This window comes from Podarcis erhardii (assembly GCF_964252035.2).
Source record: "Podarcis erhardii genome assembly, chromosome: 17".
NCBI lineage: Eukaryota > Metazoa > Chordata > Lepidosauria > Squamata > Lacertidae > Podarcis > Podarcis erhardii.
Genome location: NC_138515.1, coordinates 30,967,336 through 30,992,920, shown reverse-complemented (window position 1 = coordinate 30,992,920; position 25,585 = coordinate 30,967,336). Strand labels below are relative to the sequence as shown.

At 42.8% G+C, this 25,585-nt stretch overlaps 1 long non-coding RNA gene across 1 annotated transcript in view; it reads left to right on the top strand.

Annotated features, from left to right (window-relative positions):
* Positions 1 to 18,263: 18,263 nt before the first annotated feature.
* Positions 18,264 to 25,585, top strand: part of LOC309332557 — a 62,626-nt gene continuing 55,304 nt past the window's right edge. The window contains exon 1 of the long non-coding RNA XR_014152173.1: positions 18,264 to 18,435. This is a non-coding gene — a long non-coding RNA (uncharacterized lncRNA). The remainder of the gene's footprint in view (positions 18,436 to 25,585) is intronic.

Genomic DNA, 25,585 nt, shown 5'->3' with positions numbered 1-25,585 from the left:
AGCTAAGAAGGAAAACTCTCTGCGTAACAGATACACCTGTGACAGCATGATCTGACATGGGGCAGCAATTGTCACTTCCATTTAGCTATCTAGTTTTTAACACAATTTAGGTACCACTTGACTGTAGCAGTTTTCAAGAAATATTAAAATGATCAATTAATGCAGTTAAACAATGAAAAACATATACAGATAATTAAAATTAGCATTAAAAAATAAGAAAACATGTCAGCAACTATGTATCGCCAAATAGGCTTGTCTTTAAAAAGACCCCAAATGTTTTAAGCAGGTGCCTAAAAACAACCACACACACACACACAATATCTGCAAAGGGCTAGACAACTAGGGCCACACTCGAACACAATATGAATTGCTCAAGGAGTAACATGCTACCTTTTAATGTTCATCCATTCATCCATCTGATTTATGCTACTGGGCACAACCATGTCCTCGGCTTATCTACTCTTCCCTATTGCCCAATCAACATTCATTCATTTATTTCATAAAATTTATGCACTGCTTGACTGTTAACAGAAACAAACAAAAACCTCAAACTTGTTTACAAAAAAAATCATGTCCGTAGAGGGAGTTATTAAAATTGATTTTTTTGGCTGAAGGCGCCATTTAAAAATAAAATAAAGTTCTGGTTGCTGAACAATAAAACCAATGCCAATAGGTGATGCAATCTCAGCTCAGTCATGGCAATACCAATTCAGAGGCAAACTCTGGGTACCTGCTCATTATAAACAAAAATAAGCAGGTGGAGTAAATAGGATGCAGAGATATTTGGTACCCAAGGAAGACCCCCTAAGGTAAGGGGGCCCGCAGGTGCTGTACTGCCTAGAAAAGATGCATTTTTAAAGCCATGCAGTGTGTTCTTAACATGTGTTGCCGTGGTTACATGAAAGGCGTTAATGTGATAGAACTCCCAAGCAGAGCAGAGGGGAGTTGTTTCAGACATAGTTTGTGAACATGGCTGTGTCAGAGCCGGTGTGCGTTTTACACCAGGGTTTATTATTGCCTTGATGTAGTGGCAAGGCTTCCAGCTGTGGCTTTGAAAGCTCTGGTTTCAAACTCTATTCCCGGCCCATTTTCTGCAGGATTTTGTTTCTCCCAGCTGCGTAAGATTCTGGCTGCTGTGCAGGAAAGAGAGTTAGCCATGCAGGGGAGCCCTCGGAAATCTCCATTTATTAGCTCGGGATCATTCCTTCCTGTGAACCATTACCTTCAAGAATGCCCCTTCTTTCTCTTTTCACCCAGTGACAAAAGCAGAAAAGCAAGCAAGCAAATAGTTAGCAAAAGACCCTCTGCTCACCTTATGGCCCAATCCCCAGGCACTCCATGCTGGAAGAGGCAATAATTTTTACTGAGCGAGACCAGGCCAGGCTTCCATCCTGACAAGCTCATCTACAGTCAGAAAATTGTAGGGCACTCCAGGAGCATCCATGTTCTTTTCCATCCCCAAGATGGGTATCTGGGGTGGAGTCCTTTTAGCAGTAATACCACAGCCAGTGGAAAGAAAATTTCCAACAAATGTGGCCAGGAGGTATTGATCCCCAAAAAAGTTTTGCTGATACCAGCATACCTCTCTCTTGATAAATCCCTTGTGAGAAAGTATGGGCAAAATGCAGTCACATTTGAGCATGTTCATTTCACAGCTGTCTCTTCACAAACATGACACACCACACTGGCAGAGTTTTCCATTGATAACCCCTGACAAAAAGAAATATACAGTGGTACCTCAAGTTACAGACGCTTTGGGTTACAGACTCTGCTAACCCAGAAATAGTACCTCGGATTAAGAACTTTGCTTCAGGATGAGAACAGAAATTGTGTGGCCGCGGCGGCAGCAGAGGGAGGCCCCATTAGCTAACGTGGTATCTCAGGTTAAGAACAGTTTCAGGTTAAGAACGGACCTCCGGAACGAATTAAGTTCTTAACCCGAGGTACCACTAGCAGTAGTAAAGAAGAAAGCCCATGTTGTTAAGTCGTACATTTAACTGCATTATGTTTTCATACATAGAGCTTATCCACATTTAGCTTTTGTTCCGCTCTTTCCAGGCAGAGGCTTGGAAGCTAGGACCAGAACCAATGGATTCAAGTTACCAGAAACATCAGAAAAAACTTTCTGACTACAAGAGCATTTCAACAATGGAATGGTCTCCATTGAGAGATGGACTCTCCTTCCTCGGAGGTTTTTAAGCAGAGGTTGGATGGCCATCTGCCATGGATGCTTTGGTAGGGATTCCTGCAGTGCAGGCCGTTGGACTAGATAACCCTTTGTTTCCCTTCCAACTCTACAATTCTGTGATTCCAGGGCTGTGCTTTAAAGCTCCATGTCTGTGCCCCCACTCTTTTTTGCTCTGGTGCTTTAACAACAAAACTCTGCTCTTTGCTGCTGAATCCAAGCAAATGGCTATTTGGGTTTTCAGCGGATTGCCATTTGCTCCAGTTGTGCTTTAAAGAGCAGAATTTTGAGGGGAAAGCTCTGGAGATTTTTTTAAAAAAAGGGGGTTCTTGAACATAGAGCTTTAAAGCACGCCTATGCCAGAAAAGCGTAGGGGAAACGTAAGTGTGGATAAGCCCATAGTAATGTTTATTTAGCTCAGTGTTTCCCAAATTTGGGTCGCCAACTGTTTTTGGACTACAACTCCCATCATCCCCAGCTGGCAATGCCAGTGGTCAGGAATGTAGTCCAAAAACAGTTGGAAACCCAAGTTTGGGAAACACTGATTTAGCTGAACGAAGAGAGCCCCCCCAAAGAGCTGAGCACAGGGGCCCCATGGACCATAAATCCACCATGGAACATGCCATATACAACTACAGCCGGGTCAGGTCAGGGTTTTGAGGAGTCTGTGGCTTGCTGGAAAGGCAAATTTTCTTTTTAAAAAAATATGAAACCATGCAAGAAGAATGTGGAAGAGCCAGACAAATTGGAGAAACTTCAATGTTTCTGCTTTTTCATTAATTCAGTAATATTTTATTTCTATTTTTCTCTGTTATTTCCCTAGTGACCCCCCCCCAAAAAAAACTACATTATGAAAACCTATATTGACATACATACACCAGAACTAATAACAGCATGCACCTGTAAAGCATGTTATCATTAAGTGATCTACAAGTTAGTAGAAATCTTTGGAAATGACCCTTGATTTTCTGGAGAATTTGTAACTAAATGAAGCTCTACTATTCTCCTGCAAATGTATCTTTGTACTTTATTCCTCTTGTCAGTCTTAAGCTGTGAATCATATTTTTCCTATTAGGGCAGATTTGCCATACTCTTATATTAGGCATTCCGGTCCCCATCTTTTAAGTCCGTCCAGAATGTGACTACAACCATACATGCAGCCACTAAGAGAAATCCAGTTAGTTTATTCACCAAGTCCTGATTCTCATTTGAATAAAGATTCAATAACCCAAGTTCTGAAGACTTGGTGACATGTGGATGTGTGATTTTCCTTATCTCGTTAAATACTTATTCCCCAAAATTTGCCACCTGGGCATGTCCACCACAAGTGCCTAATTCAATAATATACTAGTTATATCTATCTGACTTTGTGGAAATAATCTTTGAATGAAGGATTCCAGTGTGGTTACGCACACTTACAGCCTGGAACACAATTAACTCTGTGCTAGACTGTTGCCATGATCTGCAGATACAGAAGAAACAAATTTTAGCAAGTTTTCTCATTCCTAGAAGGAACTAGTTGCTAGAGAAGGGATTAGAAAATTAATGCATTTGTGAACATCCCAAATATAGTGACAATACACACACCCCAATACAGGTAACAACTGTCTTTATAACTATAAAAATGCAAGTGTAGCTAAAATTTATTTGTTGAATCTGCATCTGTTGCCTGGAAAAACCATCAGCTTCTGAATTCCAGGCTTTCCACTTTTTAATGTACTTCTGAAAAATGAAGTCCACTTGAGCTTTCTAAAAATAGGGAAGATTTTTGTCATTTAAATCTTTTGGTGGCAAAGGTTTGACAATCTCTGGCAGTTATTTAATACACTTTAAAGTTTTCTTCAGTGCTGTTTGACCTCTAGAAATTGACATTCATCATCATATGGCCAGTCTGTTTACAGACTGCAAGTAAAACAAGCAGTTGTGCAGAAGGCATCGAAGAGGGAATTCCAGCAGGGTGCAGCTTCCCCAACCCACCTCCTCCCTGCATGATAAGCTGCCGCTGCCAAAATTCCCTCTTCCATGCAACCTGGTCACCCTATTAGCAAGATGGATTCTCTTAAAGCAGCAATACCGTGATATGTACCAACATTACATTTTGCCCCTGCAGGACTGTGCCCTTGCATCATTCCCAGAATAATACATTCTCATGCCGGGTGGGAAACTGAAAATGACCCTCACTGCTGCTGGTAGGCTCTTGTTTCACTGTGAGTGATGGGAAGGAATTCTGCAGCACTGGTAGCTAGAAGTTAGAAAAATGCCATTTGCACTTGAGGCTGTAAGGAGAATGCAACGTAAGAGGCTAAATATTATCTGATGCCATTGATTAACATCATATCTGTTTCTCTCCCTCCTTCTCGGAGCATATCCCTTATTTTAAATTGTTTAAAAAAATTAAATGAAACAAGTTTTAAATATGTAATTACACCCCCATTTTACAACGTTAGAGTGTCCCATCATTCATTTTCTATTAAACCAGCATCTATTTGCTTCCTTATTTGTGGGAATTGTAACCCTAACCCCCAATGAAGAACAATAGAGAGAAGTGGCCGATCTGCTGCTTCATCTGCTTTGCACTGGCCAAGACGGGTCATAGAATAATATAAATCACTGAATCATTGAATTGTACTTGAAGGGACCACAAGGGTCATCTAGTCCAACCCCCTACAATGCAGGAATTTTTTTGCCCAATGTGGGGCTCAAACCCATGACCCTGAGATTAAAAGTCTCATGCTCTACCAATTGAGCTATCCCATTGCCAGGGGCAGTTTTTTCCTTTCCATTTCTACATGTTTAGATGTTCTACATGGTTGAATGTTCCTTCACATATAGAATTGCATATCGAAAACTAGCAAGTCAGGGAAAAGTACAGACTGAACCCTTCTCCTTGGCATACTAGCTTCAATAAGGAGAGAGGCTTTTGGGGAGAAAGCATCCAGTCCCCAACATGCTGTCTGAAATAGTACAGTGGTACCTCGGTTGTCGAACGTGTTCCGTTCCAGAAGACCATGCCACTTCCAAAATGTTCTACAACCAAGGCACAGTGGGCAGTCAGCAAACACAATTGAGAAAATTAAGAAAGCCGTTCGACTTTTGAGGCATGTTCAAAAGTGGAAGCAATTACTTCCAGGTTTTTGGCGTTTGAAAACCGAAACATTTGGCTTCCGAGACGCTTGAAAACCGAGGTTCCACTGTACACAGTCCAGGAAGAGCTTTACCATTTGACTCTCATTCCAGAGTCACTTGTGTGGCAAAGTTGTGCCACAGAGTCACCCTCCTGACACCAGCATCACTTGAATAAGATATTGGGGGATCAGGTAAGCCCCACCCCACATAATCAATGACATTATGGAGTGCACCATTTGAATGGCAATGCCCATCAACTTGGGAGGTAGCCCCCTCAAATATTTTATTGGGGGGTGAATGGACCTTGCCCTGTAGGAGTTGGCCCCGTCAATGCAAACCAACTTGAGCTCCCCCTGGGTTTCCGACGGGGCCGTGGCATGGCCCTAGCCCAGCCCTGGACTTCGGACAAGATACACACATCTGGATTCCTTTAACGGAATACCCTTACGCTTGGAGGGGCAGGTGATGGCCACCTACGAGGTAGGTGAAAACCAAATGGCCCATGCCAATTTGCCAAGTGGAAAAATTCCTACCAGGCCCCTCAACGGCAACCAACCGAGGTCCATAGCAAGGCCAAATCCGAAACCTGAAAATAGGGAGGGAGGGAGGGAGGGAGGGAGATCGAGGAAATCAGCTAAGAGGAAGCTCTCCAGCTTGCGCCTCAATTTAAATTGGGCCCAGCCACGCTCCCCCAGCCGATTGGCTGGCAGATGAATAACGCGGCCGGGAACCTCCCGGAGGGGAGTAGGTGGCCACGTGGTCCACCACAACTCTTCCCCACTGGGAAGTGGAGCGGATTTGTACATGGCAAAACCCAATGACACTAAGGTAAGGCCTAAGACTCTCTATATGCTCCCTTGCTGATCAACAACCTTTCTCATAGAATCATAGAGTTGGAAGAGACCACAAGGGCCATCGAGGCCAACCCCCTGTCCAACCCCCTACTCTCCTTGCTTGTCTCCTTGTCTCTGGCCCCCTCCAGCCTCTTCGACCACTGGCATCTGACCGTCCCAGCACTCAGCACCTGAATGCCTGACAGTGACAGCAGAAGTGTGTGTGTGTGTCTATATATATATGAACAATTGCTAGCAGATTCTTGTTCATGACTAAAAGAGTATGTCTGATCATTACCCAACCTTTGCTAAACGTACCAACTAATGGAGCGAGAGACATGAAAGATTTTCACAGGCCATCTGGAAATGTAATTCAAACCTAACCTGAAGAGGTCATGCTAAGTAAGATGAATTTTTAGCCTCCCCCCGCTTTTCAGTGCTGACCTTTGGCTTGTGAAAAAAGTCATCAAAAAGTGATAGTTTAATATGGGGCTTGGTATCCTGAGGAGCCCTATTATCTGTTAACTGAAGAATGGCTGAAAATTAAGTAATTTTTAAAAGCGATCGATGCAAACCTCCAGTCACTTTTATGAGGTGTGTGTGTGTGTGTGTGTGTGTGTGTGTGTGTGTGTGTGTGTAAATGTAAGATAATGGGAAGCACTGAAAGTTAACTGCACACACAATGTGAATTGTATTGGGGGGTTTTCTTTGGGGACATAGAAAACTACCTTACACTGTGTCAGATCACAGGTCCTTCTAGCTCAGTATTGCGTACCCTAGCAATGGCTTTCCAGGATTTAGGTCAAGGAATCTCTCCCAGCCCTACCAAGTGATGCCAGGACTTGAACCCAAGACCTTGTGTATTCAAAGTAGAAGCTCTACCACTGAGCTATGGCCATATATTTCCTCAGTGTCCTTCTTTTTAAAAGGTGTGATCTGGTTTTTCCTCGAATCAGGGCCAGGTCAACCTCCACAATATCCTTAGACAATGCTTGACCCTATGGGCAGCTTATAGATACAGGCATCCATTGCCAGACTTAAATGTCAGCAGTCAATCTTTAATGCAGCACCCCAGCAGATCCAAGGTCTCCTCCAGCTATCAATAACTACACGTCTGAAAAGTATCTCCTTGTTAGTCCAAGGAAGGGAGAGTCCTCTCACCAGTGTTTCTTCTGAGGCTTCCTAGCACAGAGCAGTGTATGCTTCATGGCACTTCACTCCTACATTTATATAGCTTTGTGAAATCTTAAGCACTTAAGAGTAGCTTCTAGACACCACACTAGTCTTCTAACTCTCCCAGCAGCAGCCACTGACATCCAGTGGCCCCAAACACATGCTACCAACCACAGGACAACATTCGAATAGTACAGAAGAGGCCAGCTCACAAAATGGTCCGATGGTACAGGTTGCTGTTCATTGTAAGAGAGAGCTGAATAGGGTTTGCCCTGTTTGGTGATTGGATCATGGACTGTCTGGGAGTCCAGTATAAGCTGCCCTGAATTTTTCTGAAGGAAATAATGGTGATGTTTCTGGCTTCTCCTGCCCTGATCATTTTAGCTATGGCACAGGTTGCAGAAGGGAATTCGGGTGCCTCATTACTCCATAATAATAATATAATAATAATTTATTATTTGTACACCGCCCATCTGGCTCGGTTTCCCCAGCCACTCTGGGCAGCTTCCATAGAAACCAAAAATACAGTAAAATATCACAGATTAAAAACTTCCCTGAACAGGGCTGCCTTAAGATGTCTTCTGAATGTCAGGTAGTTATTTATCGCTTTGACATCTGATGGGAGGGCGTTCCACAGGGCGGGCGCCACTACCGAGAAGGCCCTCTGCCTGGTTCCCTGTAGCTTTGCTTCTCGCAATGAGGGAACTGCCAGAAGGCCCTCGGCACTGGACTTCAGTGTCCGGGCAGAACGATGGGGGTGGAGACGCTCCTTCAGGTATACTGGGCCGAGGCCGTTTAGGGCTTTAAAGGTCAATACCAGCACTTTGAATTGTGCTCGGAAACGTACTGGGAGCCAATGTAGGTCTTTCAAGACCTGTGTTATGTGGTCTCGGCGGCCGTCCCCAGTCACCAGTCTAGTTGCTGCATTCTGGATTAGTTGTAGTTTCCGAGTCATCTTCAAAGGTAGCCCCACGTCGAGCGCATTGCAGTAGTCCAAGCGGGACATAACTAGAGCATGCACCACTCTGGCGAGACAGTCCGCGGGCAGGTAGGGTCTCAGCCTGCGTACCAGGTGGAGTTGGTAGACAGCTGCCCTGGATACAGAATTGACCTGCGCCTCCATGGACAGCTGTGAGTCCAAAATGACTCCCAGGCTGCGCGCCTGGTCCTTCATTACTCCAGAATGATGTCACTCCCCACATGTAAGCAGAAAGGTGTGGGGGGGGGATTACTCCTGTACATGTCAACTCCACTTTGAGTGGCATGGAGCAGTAGATGTGTGCAACATTTTGTCTTTATTGTCCAAGGTCCATTATCCCTTGCAACACATGAGGGTGCCGCAACACAGTTTGATGATGATGATTTTATTTGTATTGCACCTATCTGACTGGGTTGCCCCAGCGACTCTGGGCAGCTTCCAACATATACAAAAAACATACTAAAACGTCCCTGTACAATGCTGCCTTCAGAAGTCTTCTAAAAGTTGTACAGTTACCGTACTTATTTCCTTGACATCTGACAGGAGGGTGTTCCACAGGGTGGGCACGACCATCGAAAAGGCCCTCTACCTGGTTCCATGTAACCTCACTTCTTGCAGTGAGGTTTAAGAACATTGTTCCAAGGTTTAGGGAGCGCTGCAACCTTTCTAAAAGCTGTGGAACCAGAATCTTTCATAAAACACCTGGTTTCCTTTCTTCAGAAAGCATTTCAATGAATAAGTATATTAAAATAACAGACCCTGCCTCAGGCCCAATTCACAAGGGTATATTCACACAATGCTTCCTTCTGGCTTCAGTGCTGCTGCAACACATTCTATCTCCATCTTCTTAATAGGTTGACGTCATTAGCAGACCCACCTATCTTTGAAGTTCTCTCAATCTCTGATAGTAATTTAGCATAAGCAAGTAGTTTCTTAATCACAGATCACCCTGAACTTGAAGTTGTTTCTCTTGGTATTTCACTCCGCATACTCCTCTCTCTCTCTCTCTCTCTCTCTCTCTCTCTCTCTCTCTCTCTCTCTTTCCAGACTACCTAAAGATATTAGCACCGTACAGAGCTGACAAAATGAATTCTGACAAAAGATAATTGCATGAACCCTTTGTAGTCAAGTACTTAAAATGTCTCGACATTGTCAGTTTTTATTTGAGTCAAATCTCAGAGTTGAAACTGTTCTATCATAGCAGGACAGGTAGGGAAGGTGGAGTGCAGAGGATGGGAAGGACATTGGCAAAGCAGGGCTTTTCTGTGAAGTGTTACGATTGGCCAGACACTCACTGGTAATTATTGTAGGGAAAAGGTCAGTTACTCAAAATCTGGAGTACTTTCTGGTGGCGTACCATCAGAAAGACTGGAACCAATTTTAGAAAACCTCTCTGTCCACTAGGGTAGGCTCAAAATGACTTCTTAGTTTGCTAACATGGAGGAAGAAGAAGATTCATGAACCTCTTAGTTACTACCCCCTCCCCCAAAAAGTAATTGAAAGCAACTTACAAAAAATAGCAAACACATGAAAAACAGCATAGAACTAAAGCAGAATAATAGCTAAAAGCACATTCATGTTTATTTAAAGGCAGGACCAAAGCATCCCACCAGATAAGGGAGGCCACAGATAATTAAAGGCCAAAGTCCTGGCAGGAAATCAACATTTTTGCCTGGCACCATAGTGATGGTACCTTGGGCGATTCCCTTGCGGGAGTGTTCCGTACTTGGGGAGCTGCCACTGAGAAGGCCCGTTCTTGTGTTGACACCCTCCACATGGGCACATGCGAAAGGGCCTCAGGGGGTCAACACAAGGTCTGGGTTGGTTCATGGAGGAAGAGGAGGTTCTTGAGGTATTGAGCTGACATTTCAGCTTGCTTGATGGAACTATCTTGCAAAATGTGCATATTAGTCAATGCTGCATTCAAAAGTATGTTTATTAAGAGAAATTCCCAATCAAACCCTGTCACATTTTCATGAGGGTATATTTTTTATAATATATTTTAAAAATCGCAAATTGTTGTGGAAATGTGGACAACTGAATTTATAATAGGAAAAGTAAGAAACTCAGAGAACTGAAATTGAGAGATTTGTCTGTCCCAGAATAACAGAATTGTAGGGTTGGATCAGATCCCAAGGGTACCTAGTCTAACCCCGTGCAATGCAAGAATCCCAGCTGAAGAATCCCTGACCTCTGTTTAAAAACCTCCAATGAAGGAGAGTCGGCCGCCTTCAAATATAATTTGTCCGACAACTGAACAACTCTCACCGTCATCCCTGCCATTGCAGTCAGAGAGAGGGAAGAAGAAAAGGCTTTCTGTCCCCCCCCCCCCCCGCAAGAATGGCAGGGCAGTGGATGTGGCAGTTGCTTCACATTGTCTCTCATTCACGCACAAAAACACCACCAGAAATGGACTAAAAAGGCATGCTCCATGTTGTGACGTGGGGTTTGTGATTTCAGCTCTCTTGACATGATATGCTGGAGACAGTTCTCTAGTAACACTTCTTTATTAAAGCAACAAGACTGAAGACTGAGGAGGGGAGAGCTACATTTATAGGGACAGGGAACAAGCTAGAAAGGATACATTTTGGAGGGAACAATATCAGGCAATCACAGTCCTGCCTTTTGGAGGCAACCAATAAGACAGAGGATCCAAATACAGCAGCTTAAATGAACCAATAGTAGCTGTACCCTCTGGAACCAAAAGGCAGTTACTTTACCCTAATGCAAATACAGACAATAATAATGCAGATATAAAATCCTTTGACTCAATACACAACACTCCAATTAACTAGGGCAGCAGATTTCTTTAAAAAAAAGAAAAGAAATTAAGACATTATTTTTAATACCATCTTTAAAGGAGGCATTTCTCTTCCTCTTCCTTGCGAGAGGAGCACTTCTGCTAAGATTATGCCTGCTATGACACCCACATGGGCACCACCAAACAATAAGTAAAGAATGGTTCTTTCCGCAGAAATATTCCTACCCTTAAGCAAATGCAATTGACTGATTGATTCAAACTAAGAGAATGACATTATTAAAATTTATTCAGTTTGGTTCACAGACCCAATAAGGATGGTTTTTGAGTGCAGAACGCAAAGCCTAAGCTTACTAGGCTCTGAGCAATTCTGTCCAGTTTTGCCCCTTACTATTTATTCAAATGTGTGTGAATGTGTTTTTTCTTCTCGTTTTTTTCCTCCCCCTCCCGTCTTCTCAGTTGAGAAGCAAGGGCTTAAGAAACGCTATTCCTCAGTGACATCCCCTGTCAGATTTAGTCACTTTATTAACCTTATTCTCCCAATCCCACCTCCATTTAACGGTTAACATAATGCACTCCAAATGTAATTTAGCAACCGCACACAACTTAAAACGTAGAATATAATTTCCTTCCCTCTCTCTTAGGGACCTCTATGCAGAAAGCAAATGAACCTGGGCTCACAGTTACATAAACTTAGTTTTAGTGGAAGTGTTTGGGGGTGGCGGGGGGGGACAACGAGGATAAGTAGTCACTTAAGCAACTCCTCCCCACCATCAAACATTACGAGCCCTAATGGGCTCAGTCAAAGGCACTCCATTTCCAGCTGAAAGAGCTAGAAATTTGTCAACCAGACATAATTAGAAGTTGATGAAGTGCCGTGTTAGAGGAGCATAGCGCATATAAAGATGTGGCCTGCGTATAAAACCTCCTTCGCCCTTTTAATACCAAATTCCCCTCTGCAGCCTTGAATGTATATAGATAGCAGCTGGGACCCAAGCAAGGGGAAAGAACAGTATGACAGAAACATACCCAATGGTAATTCCAGGCCTAACCCAAAAAGAAGGAAAATCTATGGGAAGCCATTCAGGCTGAAACACTAAGAAATCATTAGTGAGCTGGGTCCATTGACAACGACAAAAGAGATTTAGGGATGGGGTAGAATTATTGGCATTTGCTTAAATTTGCCAATTTCAGCTGCATCGGGGACAGGGGATGTGTGCCGGAAAACTTGCCAGGGAAAATACAATTCAAAGGATGCACTCAGGCAGAGGGTGACAGGTAACGAAAGGCTAGCCAAATACAGATTGCCCTACAATTTATTTCTGCCTGCCGAGAACCTATTGCATTGGACTCATCAGCCTGGAAGTGGCAGGTGGCCAAAAATTAGCTTGAAAAGTCCAGCCAGCCTCTTGGCTGCATTGCTTGGCGAGAGAGGACCATGTCCAAAGGAAGTCTTTCAAATCTTCCCTAAATGTTAGGAGGGTTGTTGCTGTTTGTTGTTGTTCCTCCCCATTAGCCTGGGCGTACGCCTGCTGCTGCAGTGTAAGAGCTGTGTAAAAATTATCAGCAATGACAACTTCTTTAATTGTTCCTTCTGGACAAGCAAACAGTGCCGGATTTTATTTTGTTTTTATTTTTATTGGAAAGATCTCCTGCCTACTTGTACTTGGCATTTCTCTGTTAAATAGTTAGCTACTAAAATAAATCTAGAGTTCACCAACTCTATTTGTTACCACTACTGCTTCTTATCGTACTTAAAATATGGAATAGTCCTCACTTAAGGAGTCATTGTCAGATCAAGAAGCCCAGTAGTGTCAACATTGACTGGAAAATGAAGATATTAGCAAAAATCACATACAAAAATGCATTATATTATGATAAAGTGTTTGCAAAACTATGTACATTAGTCCAAACCAAAACATGTGAGGATTCCCAGGTAAGATCCTCCCTCTATTGTGTGGGCAGGTAATCCCTCCCCTACCTGGCCTGGTCTCCTTGGCAACACTTCCCCCAGGTGGGATTGGACAACTGACTGAGGTAGGCGGAGACCTCCAGGTATCCCACCTGAGGGAAGGCAAAGCCAAGCCTATGCTGTTGGAGCCGCTCCAGATCTAGGGGCTGCATGCGTCCACGCAAAGGGCGCCCCCCGTTTTAAGCGGGGAGCGGTCATTATTGACAGAAAACCACACTTATACATTGAAAATTCTTCATGCTCTTTTATAAAAAAAATAAGTAAATAAGAGAACTGAATTTAAGGTGGGGAAAATGATAAGCTGAGAAAACCAAAAATGACAGAACCTCCCATCCTTACTATTCACTGGGCATAACATAGACTGGGGTTGGGACTTGTGCATCTGCTTTGCCACTGAGTTTTTACCAAACATCTTTAGATGTGACCTCAAGCCCAAGGGTCACAAATGGAAGGAAAAGACTGTATCTAAAGCACTGGATTACAGCTGCTCAGAATTATTTATAAGAAATAGATTATTGCTGGAGTAATTTTAAGGCTGATGGGCACACTGGATATTTGAGCAAGGCCATGGGTACCACCCCTTTTGGTCACTTCTTCCCTCCCCATATTCAGAAAAAAGACACCCCCCACCCCTACAGATCCAGTAGAAGCAATACAAGGCACATAGAGCTTGAAAGGCACATAGAGCTGAAAGAGGGAGTGGGAATGAGTGTCTTCAAACTTCAGCTTTATGTATGTTTCAAAGGGAGAAATAGGTAATTGACCTCAGCACCTTATGTCCAAGTTGCTCAGTGAGTTGGGGAAGGGGGTTTTAAGAGGATGGGCATCCCAGGAAGATTTCATGGTCTCACTCCCCAATTCCACCCAAATACAGTATTTCATTTTAGGCAAAAAAAAAAAAAGGTCCCATCTCTTTGATCATTGGCTAGCTTTATCCTCCTGTACACATTTGCTCAGATATGAATCTTGTTAGCAGACCTTTCAGGTTGAGTGAATTAAATTGGAATAATCACAATTTCTGGAGCTCAAAGGCTTTATTCATGCAGGAGCAGATTTATCTCGGTGGGAACAATTTATAGGTGAGAAATAGCAGACATCTTGTCTCAACAAGTTGACAAACAAAATGGTTTGGCTTTTAGGGATGGTGTTAATATAGTCATAGATAAAGCAAATACTACAAGCCAATGCTGATTAGATTGCTAGACAAACAGTGCATTCATGTGGTTTAAAGTACCACATGCATTAACTACAAACTCAAGAGAAGGAAATGCATTTGTTTTTCTCCAACAAATCATACACAACAATGGAATTCATTCCCAAGTAAGTATGCTAAAGGGTTTCAGCTGTAATTGCCCTTTTCTGTAACTTTTCAAACCCTCTAATACACTTTTGAAATATAGATAGATTGTATGTGCTGACAAATGGAGAGAAAGGAAGCTTGGTGGGTGGAGAGATGAATGAAGAAGATTCAGACATTTGCCAAGGGTTGTGCAAAGAATCTGCAATGGCACTTCTACATTATGAATAAAACTACATGGAGAATTTTAAAGGACTTTCCTTTCTAGGGAAGAAGGCTGCATTAGAAGATCTATTTATCTATCTATCCCGACACCTATGTGTGTGCGCGCACACACACACACACACACACACACACCCTCTCCTCATTATGAAGCCTCTGTTCCTTCTCATTACTGTTGCACAATTGGGAAGAGGATCATCTATTCATGTGTTCTCACTAATTGTCTTATTTCTACAATGGTCTGTACTTTAACAAAATCTGAAACAGTTAATGAGCAATATAATCTTTTTTTTTTCACAAAACATGCCGCTTTTGTTCCTCTTTAATCAGCAGTGTGACTGCTTGCCCTTTCTCCCCCCCCCATCCCACCAATGATTGTAATTCATTCCCTTTGTTTCATTTGCAAAAGAAAGAGGAACAGGGCTGAGTATCTAAAAATGCACCAACACCATTCATTCATTCATTCATATATATTTTTCCTTAAGCATTTCAGCTGAGCCAGCATATCCTAATCCTAAAAGGAAACAAATGGAAAGAAAATGTGGAAGAAGAAAAAAGTTGAATCTTGGTGTTGAAAACCTTTGCAACTTTGACAGAAGTTTTCTTCATCCCTCACTATGAAAAGCAGACCATTCCTTTCTGAATTCATCTGGGCTATTTTTTCTCTCCCAGCTGCTACTTTTCTTAAAACCCTTTTGCTTGGGAGCATGTGTTGTTGTTATTAGAAATGAAAATTGGCTGTGATATATGAAATGATTATATCAGCAATGGACACAATTCTAGGTTGCTGTTCTTCTGTAGCGTGTAGTTCTAAAAAACCTTGTGCAAATCACAGCTCCGTTTATGTCGGCACATATGTGGGGTAGTAACATATGACCTGTGGGTGTCCATGCTAACACCCAGTTCTTAGGAAGCCCTGGGGTTTTTGTTTTTTGTTTTTTGCAATTTCTCCATTTTGTGAGACGGAGGGAGAAGGAGAGGGATTGAAAGAGGGTCTGGTGTCAGCATAGATCTTGTCCTGGCTCAGGGGTCACCAAAATGGTCTTCCCCTGGTGTTCATGAGACCTCTGAGCCTTCACCCACTCACAGGTCCTTGGTCAGAGATGATGAAGGTGGCTCCCTTTTCTCTGAAGAAGGAATTTGGAAGAGTGACACTCTTACTCATGTCCTCTTTCAGGCTCTGTGTGCTTTTTAAGGGTCAGACTAAGGTAAGAAAAATACCACAAGTAAAATAAATCCAATGTCTTGGGTAGCTTTGAGCAAGAAGTTAACAAAATCATGGAAGGTAAATTTAACCATGACTAGTATTCATGATAATTGAATATGGTGAGGAGTCACCATATAATTAGTGCTTTTTTGCATATTTGTTAATAATGCCCCTTCCGATCATCAGGAGGAGGGGGGGTTGTGGGATCACGACCCCGCCCACACTCGCTCTCGCGAGGCTGGCGTCAGCCTCGCGGGAGACAGGGATCCCCCCAATTAGCATACCCTGTGGCGCCAGCCAATCGGCTGGCGGCAGGGGTGGGCCTTCGTAGGGCCACTTAAGCTCAGGGCAGCCCCTGGCTCGCCCCCTTTCTTCCCTGGAGACGACGCGATTATATGGTGAGGAGTCACCATATAATTAGTGCTTTTTTGCATATTTGTTAATAAACAGATGTTATAAAACACTACAAGTCTTCAGAATGCTCTCCTCATGAGGAAATTGATCCTGTAAAGCTACCCTGAGACTTCTTACCATTTGGTAGGAAAGCAGAAATTAGTATTCTCTCAAATATGTTATGTTTCATGACCAAAAGAGCATTCTATTTATTATTACAAGTCATCTATAGCAGCTACTGTTCCCTTTATCTAGAAAGTATTAATGGAACAAAAATCAAAGGATAATACTCTGCAACTCACTATCACATCAATATAGTATCACATCAATATACAGTAACACTTGTCTCCAAAAAGGTTTATCCAAATTCATCTGGGAAGCTACCATATATACTAAGCATAGTGATGCGCAACCATTTTCTATACATTGTTCAACAGTATACTTTCTTTGAATATGGGGATTTCTTTATTAACAAATATACAAAAAAGAAGGTGGCAAGCAAGTAGGTACTGCTACAATCAGCTGACCAAAGCAAAAGGACATTGCAGCCTTGATTTTTGCCAAACAAAATAATTACCTATTTTATTTCTTTCTATTTACATGAGTCCCAGCCAGTTTCATCTGCCACCAACACAGGTAGGCAGAATATCCCCTCTGTGTCCCCAAACAGACCCAAGCCAAAAGTAACGTGAAAAAATTGAACAGCATAACAAAATGACCCATGACAACATGCTTTATATGAACACCGGTTTTGACGCTACCTTCCATTGTTATATGTTAAAAGCACATTCAAAATCCAGTCATTGTTGACAGGTTTGTTTTGAAACAATCCTAGGCTTTATTTAAGATAAGCATTCCTAATTGTGGCTGCCAGCTGCTTTTCCTCTGTGTATCTTAAGAGCATCTTGCTCCAAGAAATTTCGATCAAATCTGACTTCGCAACCAATATTGTGGTCTTCATCACTTTAACACGAGCGTCCCTATTGGATTCAAGACAGTGAAGCATTAAGGAAATGAAATATATATTTAAATACATACAGTACTGTGTGATTTGTTGGGAACATTTCTAGAACTGACAAGTTACAAGCCATGTCTGTGAAGCCCGCAGGGAACTTTCAAAACTCAAGCAGCCAGCAGTTTCTAATCACTGCCTATCATTAGCATTTTAGTGAATAGATATTTTTTAAAAAGAAAAGAAATGAAAAATCTTGACTGTGAAGAAAGATGGCATTTGTTAAAGCAACTAATCCTGTACATTTAAAGATGAAGATGTAACATTTGTAGTATAATGGAGGTGGTTTGATTTGATAGCCTTGTTGCCAAACTCCCAAGTACACATGCATTTTACGGTCCTGGGGAGATATTAGGGGTGGAAGATTCTACACAACATGGTTCATTTTGAAGCAGCAAAATAGTGGTAGGTCCCTATTGGCCAATATCTGTGTCTTGCCAACACACTGCCTGCCCAGCATCTCTACAGCAGTTGGTGAATACTCCCCGCTCCCCCACAGAGAAATAAAATTGTAGATAGACAAACCTGTATATATGTTCCTGTAAGTCATCACAGCCTAGATTGAAAATGATGATGTGCAAAGGATAGCCAACAGCACATCATCGTTTTCAATCTAGGCTGTGTTGACTTACAGGAAATGGGAGATGGAAATTCTCTTTTAAAAGTGTCCTGGATAAGTAGCTCAGTATTGGCTGGTCCTGGATCTACATGCTTGTTTTCCTTTAATTATATTTTTGGGTTAGCAGCTTTATTTTTATATGCCAAGTTGTGTAGTAACCTTCTTCCCTAACCTGATACTGAAAGGAGTTGGAGGGCACTGTCTGGAGGGCACCAGGTTGGGGAAGGCTGGTGCAGAGGACAGTTCCTAAGTAGCACCCAAGAACTGTAAAATTAACATAAAATGCAATAAAATTACAATATGAAAAATCAACACAATAAAAAAGCAAGCATTAAAAACAAGGGGGGAGTGTCTGTCTGCTGACTCACCTCCTTGGAATGGGAAGCCAGCTGCCAATCCAGGGTTGAGCCTCCTGATGTGCACATGAGAAATACAACTTGCTATTTTCATTTCTTTTCTTACTAGGTTGAATCGGCACACAAAAATTAAGCAATAACGGGACAAGACTTGGAACCTGGGTGCCTGCAGATGCACATTCTTCCATATTCTCCTCCCCAAATACCTCTAGTTGTGCTCTGAAGCCCTGCACCAGAACTGTCTACTCTGTGAAGCTGCCAGAGTGTGGGATTGGTTACCTGTTAACACCCGAGAAATCAGAAGTAAGTATTGTCCAATGCAAGGTAGCTAGTAGAAGAACATAAGAACACAAGGAGATCGGACCAAATATCCTTCTAGTCCAGTATCCTTCAATGATGGCCAGTCAGATGCCCTTATAGAGTCTACAAGCAAGATATGCCAATGCATTTCAGCTCAAGTCAAACTTCAGGCAAACTGGAGAGTTCTAGGCAAGTTTTTTATACCACCTTGAAAGGTTTAGCAAACCACCTTGAAAGGTTTAGCAAAGTTTATTGTGACGGGCGTGTGAAGGAAGGAATGTGAACATCTATAAATTAGCTTACATTCCCATACATATGGCTTTTCCTTGCTTTGTGGGATTTTCAAATGAGACTTCAAGTGGTGTATCTAATAACAGTAGTAGTAGTAATAATAAATGATTATGATGACTTCCGGGTTGGTGCCTCCGGTAATGGCGGAATTCCTCTGATCGGGAGGAATTTGCCCCGTGGGAATTTGGGTCTGGCCGTCACGGCGAAGGTGGAGACCCGCAAAAAATCACAGGCGGGAGAAGCCTGTGAGCGTGGGATTTGGCGCGCACCTTTTGCACCTCCCCTACTCGTGGGGAAACCCGGTTTCGGGGGTCCGGAGCGATGTGGGGTGAGCGGCGCGGTGCTTCGAATCGTCTGCTTCTTCCACGGAGCGAAGCCGCATAGCTGTTGCCGGAGAGCGCTGACTTTTTCCTGGGGACAATTTGATTTTAAAGTAATTACCCGTGAGTAGAGCTGAAGCGGGAGAATTGGACTTCTAAAAGTTTAATTTGGTATCGTAACGGGGAGGTTCAATACAGGAAGTCTGCCTTCCCCTTTTGTAAATAGACTGAAGCATTGAGGCTGCAAGCTGAAGCCTTGGAAAGCCTATTGTAAAGGACTAAATTTCCATCGGTAAAGAACATTAACCCCCCCCCCCTTGCAGGCAGGAGAAGAGGGGGGGAAGTTGTGAACTGAATATGCCTGCGGGAGAGAGCGAAGAGAGTTAAAATACCGCCGCTCAGACCCTGGAAACGGGCTGCTAGCAGGACTGACGTTCTTTGGAAGGCTCACTGACAGCGATTAGAACGCTCGTTGACAGCTAGCTAATAAGAGAAATACATTGTTTCTACTGTCTCCGCCTGCTTTTAAAAAGGAGTAAAAGTAACTGAAAATTGAAACTAACTTCATTGTTTGAGCTGTGTTTAAAAGAGGACATTATTGACTAATATAAACAGAAACTGTTTCCCCCTAGAGGAAGCTTTTGAAACTGTTACAAGAGCTGGGCTGGGGAATTTCCAGCTGCAAGATAAAAAGCTGTGAGACTGGGACTGGCCTTGAATCGGTTAAGTGTTATGGCAAATGGAAAGGAAAAAATGGACTAGTCAATTCCTGAAAAAACAATAAATGATTATGATGATTATTACCCCACCCATCTGACTGGGTTGCCCCAGCCACTCTGAGTGGCTTCCAGCATATATAAAAACATTAAAAAGCTTCCCTATACAGGGCTGCCTTCAGATGTTTCCTAAATGTTATATAATTACTCATCTCCTTAGGTTTGCCTCGTGCCTGGCACAGAATGCTCATTTGCATCACAAATGCCTCTCTTCCCTGTTCTCTTCTGCGTCGAAAAAAATCACATAAATAGCATGAGCGAAAACCTAAAAAGCAATTTTGCGTCCCATGGACAAAAATGCTCTTTCACTGTCTCCCCGTTGCATTTCGACAATGTTTCTGGCGAAAAACAAACAGAAGAAACAGTCCTTCTCTTCTCATAGAAGGGCTTCCAGTCCTATAACAGGAAATCCTTTTGAAACATGAGAGTGTAAACATGGGTAATGTACGCACCGCTAACTTGCCATCTGGCAGCCTGAGCTGGCTCGAATGTGTTTTCAAGCAAGTATATTTTTAATTTTTCACCTTTTTAAAGGCAAAACAGGGGTGTCTTCTTATCTCTTCCCACCCTGTTCTCATATACCCAGCATTCTCATCAGCCTTGCTTAGAAAGAAAAGTTATTTTGGAAGGAAAATGAAACTCGGGCCATTTTTCAGAGCGTGGTCCAAACGAAGCAAATAGCTCCAAAATACATTTCAGAATATGTAAGCTGATCTTTCCCCCCCCCCTCCAACAAGGAGAGAGAGAATACCAAAGCGTCCAAAGGGTTGTTTATTTACCAGGAACGCAAGGCGGTCTGATGAGAGCGAGTGATGAGGAGTGTCACTTGCATTGTTGCCCACTGATAGGCTACTATTGACAGGGTGAGCCTGACAACATGACATGCAGTGTGCTAGCCAGCTCTGGGGGTCAGCCTAAGCTTAGGGATGGGTGGCCAACCAGGAAATCGGAGCTGAGAGATGGAGTTTGGGGATTGTGGTCCCTCTGGGGCAGGCAGTAAAAAGCTCTGCTGACTGCCACACACCTCCTGCTGGCTGATCCATGGAGAGAGCGTCTGTAGGTTTCAGTTCCAAAGGTATGGGATGGCTGCCCCTCTGGGACCAAAGAACATTGCTGTGAAAGCAAGGGGACCTGAGGCCGAGAAAAGAGGAACACCTCTTGCCAGAATAAGGAAGAGGCTCCAGGGGATCAGAGCAGCAAAGACAAATTATTGACTGAACTGCCACCTTTTGTTTGTTCCACAAAGGAAGAGCTCTGTAACAGAAGTGAAGGGTTGGCTCACAAGATGTCTTGTAACTGGGGCTTTGTGTATTCTGTACTAAAGGAATGTACAATATTATGCAAAAACAATTCAAATCCCGAGCCAGGAATAGCTGCACTTGGTGCATCAGTTATGCAAATTTGGCCAATTTGTACAATTTCCTGAGGCATAAGGTTCATGTGTGATATTGGGCCTGTCACTCAGTGGCGTAGCATGGGGGGTGCAGGGGGGGCCGGCCGCACCGGGCGCAACATCTGGGGTTAGGGTTAGGGGGCGCAAATCCATGGGTTATGTGGCGCAAATTACTTGCCTTGCCCCGGGTGCTGACAACCCACGCTACGCCACTGCTGTCACTATCTCACAGCCTAACCTAGCAGAGTTGATGTAAGGATAAAACGAGGGAGGGGAGAACCATGTATGCCACCATGAGGTTCCTCCACTGATGTTTATTATATCCCCTGCCCTGTTTTCTCTCCTGTCCCACCCCCTGCACACCCACCAATCACAACTAGATTCCACAAAGGAGAAAAAAACTTCTTCCCATTTCACATCTCTGAATGCGTTTGATTTGTGTCCAGAGACAGCTCCCAAGGGTACAGTCATGGTGCTCCTTTTCCTTGGCCTTGCAGAATCAGACTCCTAGGAACTGAGTGTGTAGAAATAGCTTGTTTTCATTTAAAACACTTTGCAGCTTCTGCTAATTTCAGTTTCTTGCATAACCAAATGTCACTTTATTTATTTGTGTATTACAACCCTCCCTTAAGCCCCACACCACCAATCCTGTGAAGTGGATTAGCCGGAGAGAGAGAATGACTACCTCAAGCTCACCCAGCGAGCGTTATAATAATTTTATTAAATTTTCAAATTTGACATTTCAAATTAAACATCTTTTATTAAACCATGTGTTCATTGACTTCCGTCCTTCCCCCACCAAGGTTCATTTAACTTATCCACCATTCCTGTATATAATAATAATAATAATAATAATAATAATAATAATAATAATAAATTTTATTATTTATACCCTGTCCATCTGGCTGGGTTTCCCATCTAATTATTATATCCATCTAATTTAATTTTTCTATCTTACATCAGTTCAAAATATGTTAAACTGTTGAATTACTGTAAAACTGCCAGTGTTTTTAACTGTGCACAATTATTTTCAATTTACTCAACAAAAAATTTCCACTCTTGTTCCCTTATTCTACTTATTAGACCCGCTAATTCTGCATATTCTATCATTTTAAGTTGCCAGTCTTCCTTTCTAGGGACCTCTCTCACTTTCCGTTTTTGGGCTAACAAAATCCGAGATGCTGTTGTTGCATACATGAATAAGCTCTTCTAATTCCTGGGAACCTCTGTCTGAACAATACCTAACAGAAATGCCTCTGGTTTGGGGGGGGGGAGTTGTTTTAAACATTTTTTCATTTCATTATATATCATTTCCCAATATACTTTAACTTTTTTGCATGTCCACCACATATGGAAAAAAGTTCCTTCTACTTCTCTGCATTTGCAACATAAGTCTGATTCCACATTATACATCCTAGCCAATCTACTTGGAGTTAAATACCATTTATGGATCATTTTCATATAATTCTCTTTCAGTGTGTAGCATGAAGTAAATTTCAATCATTCTTCCAAAGTTTCTCCCAGAGGTTATATTATATCCTATATCCATTACCCAGCGGGTCATTGATGCTTTATCTGGCTCATCTTTTGTTTCCCATTCCAATAATAGTTTATACATTTTGAACAATAATTATTCCTTGTTCATCAATAACTCTTTTCAAATTGTGAGCTTTGGTACAAAAAGCCATTTTTCTCAACTAATTTAAACATATCATGTAATTGGTGATATTGTAGCCAATCAGTAACTTGGCTCCTTACTTTTTCCAGTGGTTTCAATCTGGGTTCGCTTCCTGAACAGATTTCTATAGGTCGCTCACTGTCTATCCATGTTTATTCTTTCAATTTTATTTTTTTCAATTGGTGACAACCATAGCAATGCTTTTCTTTCCAACAAATTTTTGTGTTTCTCCCAGACTCTGTACAAATTTCTCCTGATAACATGGTTCATAAAACTCCTATATGTTTTAGCTTTCCCATACCAAAGACATGCATGCCAGCCAAACTTCATATCACGGCCTTCTAGTTCTAAAATGTGTGCATCCTCCAATACAATCCATTCCTTTAGTCAACACAAGCAAGCTGACTCATAGTACAATTGTAAATCTGGCAGGGCAAAGCCCACTCTTTCTTTTGTATCAATCAAAATTTTATGTTTGATTTGCGGCTCCCCCTCCCCCGACAAATTTAGAAATATCCTTTTTCCATTCCTTGAGGCAACTTGGTTTGTCAACAATTGGGATCGATTGAAATAAAAAGAACATTTTGGGGCACCCAGCAAGTGTTATACCCTAGCGAAGATTTATCTACTTGCACTTTGACGTGCTTTTGAACTGCTAGGTTGGCAGGAGCTGGGACCAAGCAATGGGAGCTCACCCCGTCATGGGGATTTGAACCACCAACCTTCTGATCAGCAAGTCCTAGGCTCTGTGGTTTAACCCACAGCGCTAACAGTGTCCCACACTATGATAAGTAACCACTAAACCATTTTCTGTATTCAGTCTTTTCAGAAAATGAACAGAATACAAGCTCAGACTCTAACAATGTGTAAGGATGAGTTGATAAAAGTGAAAATCTATCCTAGGATATGGTTGGAAGGCACATGAGAATGTTACCTTACTTAACCAAAGCTGGTCTGGATCAGGTCAGTGTCTGAACTGGTGACCAATGGGTGCCTAGAAATAATATGTACACCTTGAGTTCAATGACCTGAGGGGTTGGAGATTGGTATATAAATGAATAACACTGGCAAAATTCCTCGGTCTCTTCCCCATCGTTACAATGCCACAGCATTACAGCTACAGCAAAATTCCTACTCGTGCAAGGGGGGGGGGACAAACTGAGGAATTTTTAGTAAACCCGCAGAGGGGTTCCCACCTATCAGTGAAATATGAAAAAAAGGGGGGAAAGGGGGGAAACTTTCCTGTTTTCCTCTCCCCATCAGCGTGCTTTTTCCATGATAGGCCAAACTTCTGTGCTCTCTGCAGCTGCCCTGTGCAGACTCTGACAGGAGGAAGACTGGGAGCTGACAGTGCTTAAGAGAGAGGAAAGGCGGGGAGGGGGGGAGCATGGCTACCGCCAATCCCCCTCTTGAAGCTGATAATTAATAAATGAAATGCCCTGGGACTCCACTAAAGCTTCTTTAGATGACATATCTGTCGTGAGCTCGGCAAAGCATTAAATGGCCATTTTCTGACAGAATGACTTCACTGCCTTGGCGCTTCCTTGACTTTGTGGAGAATATGTTTCCCTTTTTCTTCTCCCTCCCTCTCTCTCTCTCTCTCTCTCTCTCTCTCTTTTATTGCCTCCTCTTTCTCTCTCTCTGTCTTTGGCTTATTCTTTCCCTCTCTCTCTCTCTCTCTCTCTCTCTCTCTCCCTCTCTCTCTCTCTCCCTGGTTGACGGCTCTAGTTCATTTCTGCCTGTTTAATTGGGCCCCGGATGAATTTACTCGACAGGGCCATTCATCATGTGGCAGCCGCTGGCGGACGAGCCCAGGGGGAGCCAGGCTGACAGCTCCGGCAGCCTCGGATGCCGCCTGACTCTGGGAAGTTCACATATTTGGGCATTAGTGCAGCTATTAGTTTAACAAGCTTCGTTTATCCTTGTCACTACCACTTCAGCTTCCCATGTAATCATTTGAAATGTAGATTACTGCTAGACAAATGGGACAGAGCAAGAGGATGCAGGAGGGGAAAAGTGACATGGATTGCTTGTTACGAGCTGTTTTTCCCCCTCCCCTTAAAAAAATCCACTCCTCTTAATTCCTTTCCAGTGCAAGCCTCTTTGATTAACTTAATATTCACATTATTTCTATGGTAAGGGCTTCGCCACCTGTGTACAGCCCCTGCCTTGAAACTGGTTCTCTTGACCTGAAATGTACTTTAAGTGTCTAGACCTTTGTCCAGGGAAGGCAGACAGCTTGCATACCCAGATTCTGCCCCCCTCCCCTACTCATCTCTTGCTAGTAAAAAACCCCAACAACCCTTGAATTTCCAGGAGAAAGCTAGTAGTGCAACAATAGCCTAGCCAACAAATGCAATCCGTCATATATATCAGGAGTGAGGTGCATCTGTGCCAGATTGCCAAAATCGTTCCTTGCAATTCCTCCTCCAAATGTTGTTATTGCTCAAGACAGATTATGCTAAGGCTTGCACAGGAGCTATATTTTCAGAGACATAGAAATGTTCTTGTCATTCTCCTGTTGCGCACAGGGCATATGTTGATGTATTTTTCTTTTGGACTTCTATCCCTGACTAACCAGGAATTCATCATAGCTCAAGAGCTGCAGATAGATTCTTCTGCCCATTTTGATCTAACCCAGGCTCTGATTCTCCAGCCTTAAATTCAGTTCTTACATTTCCATATCAAAATAAAT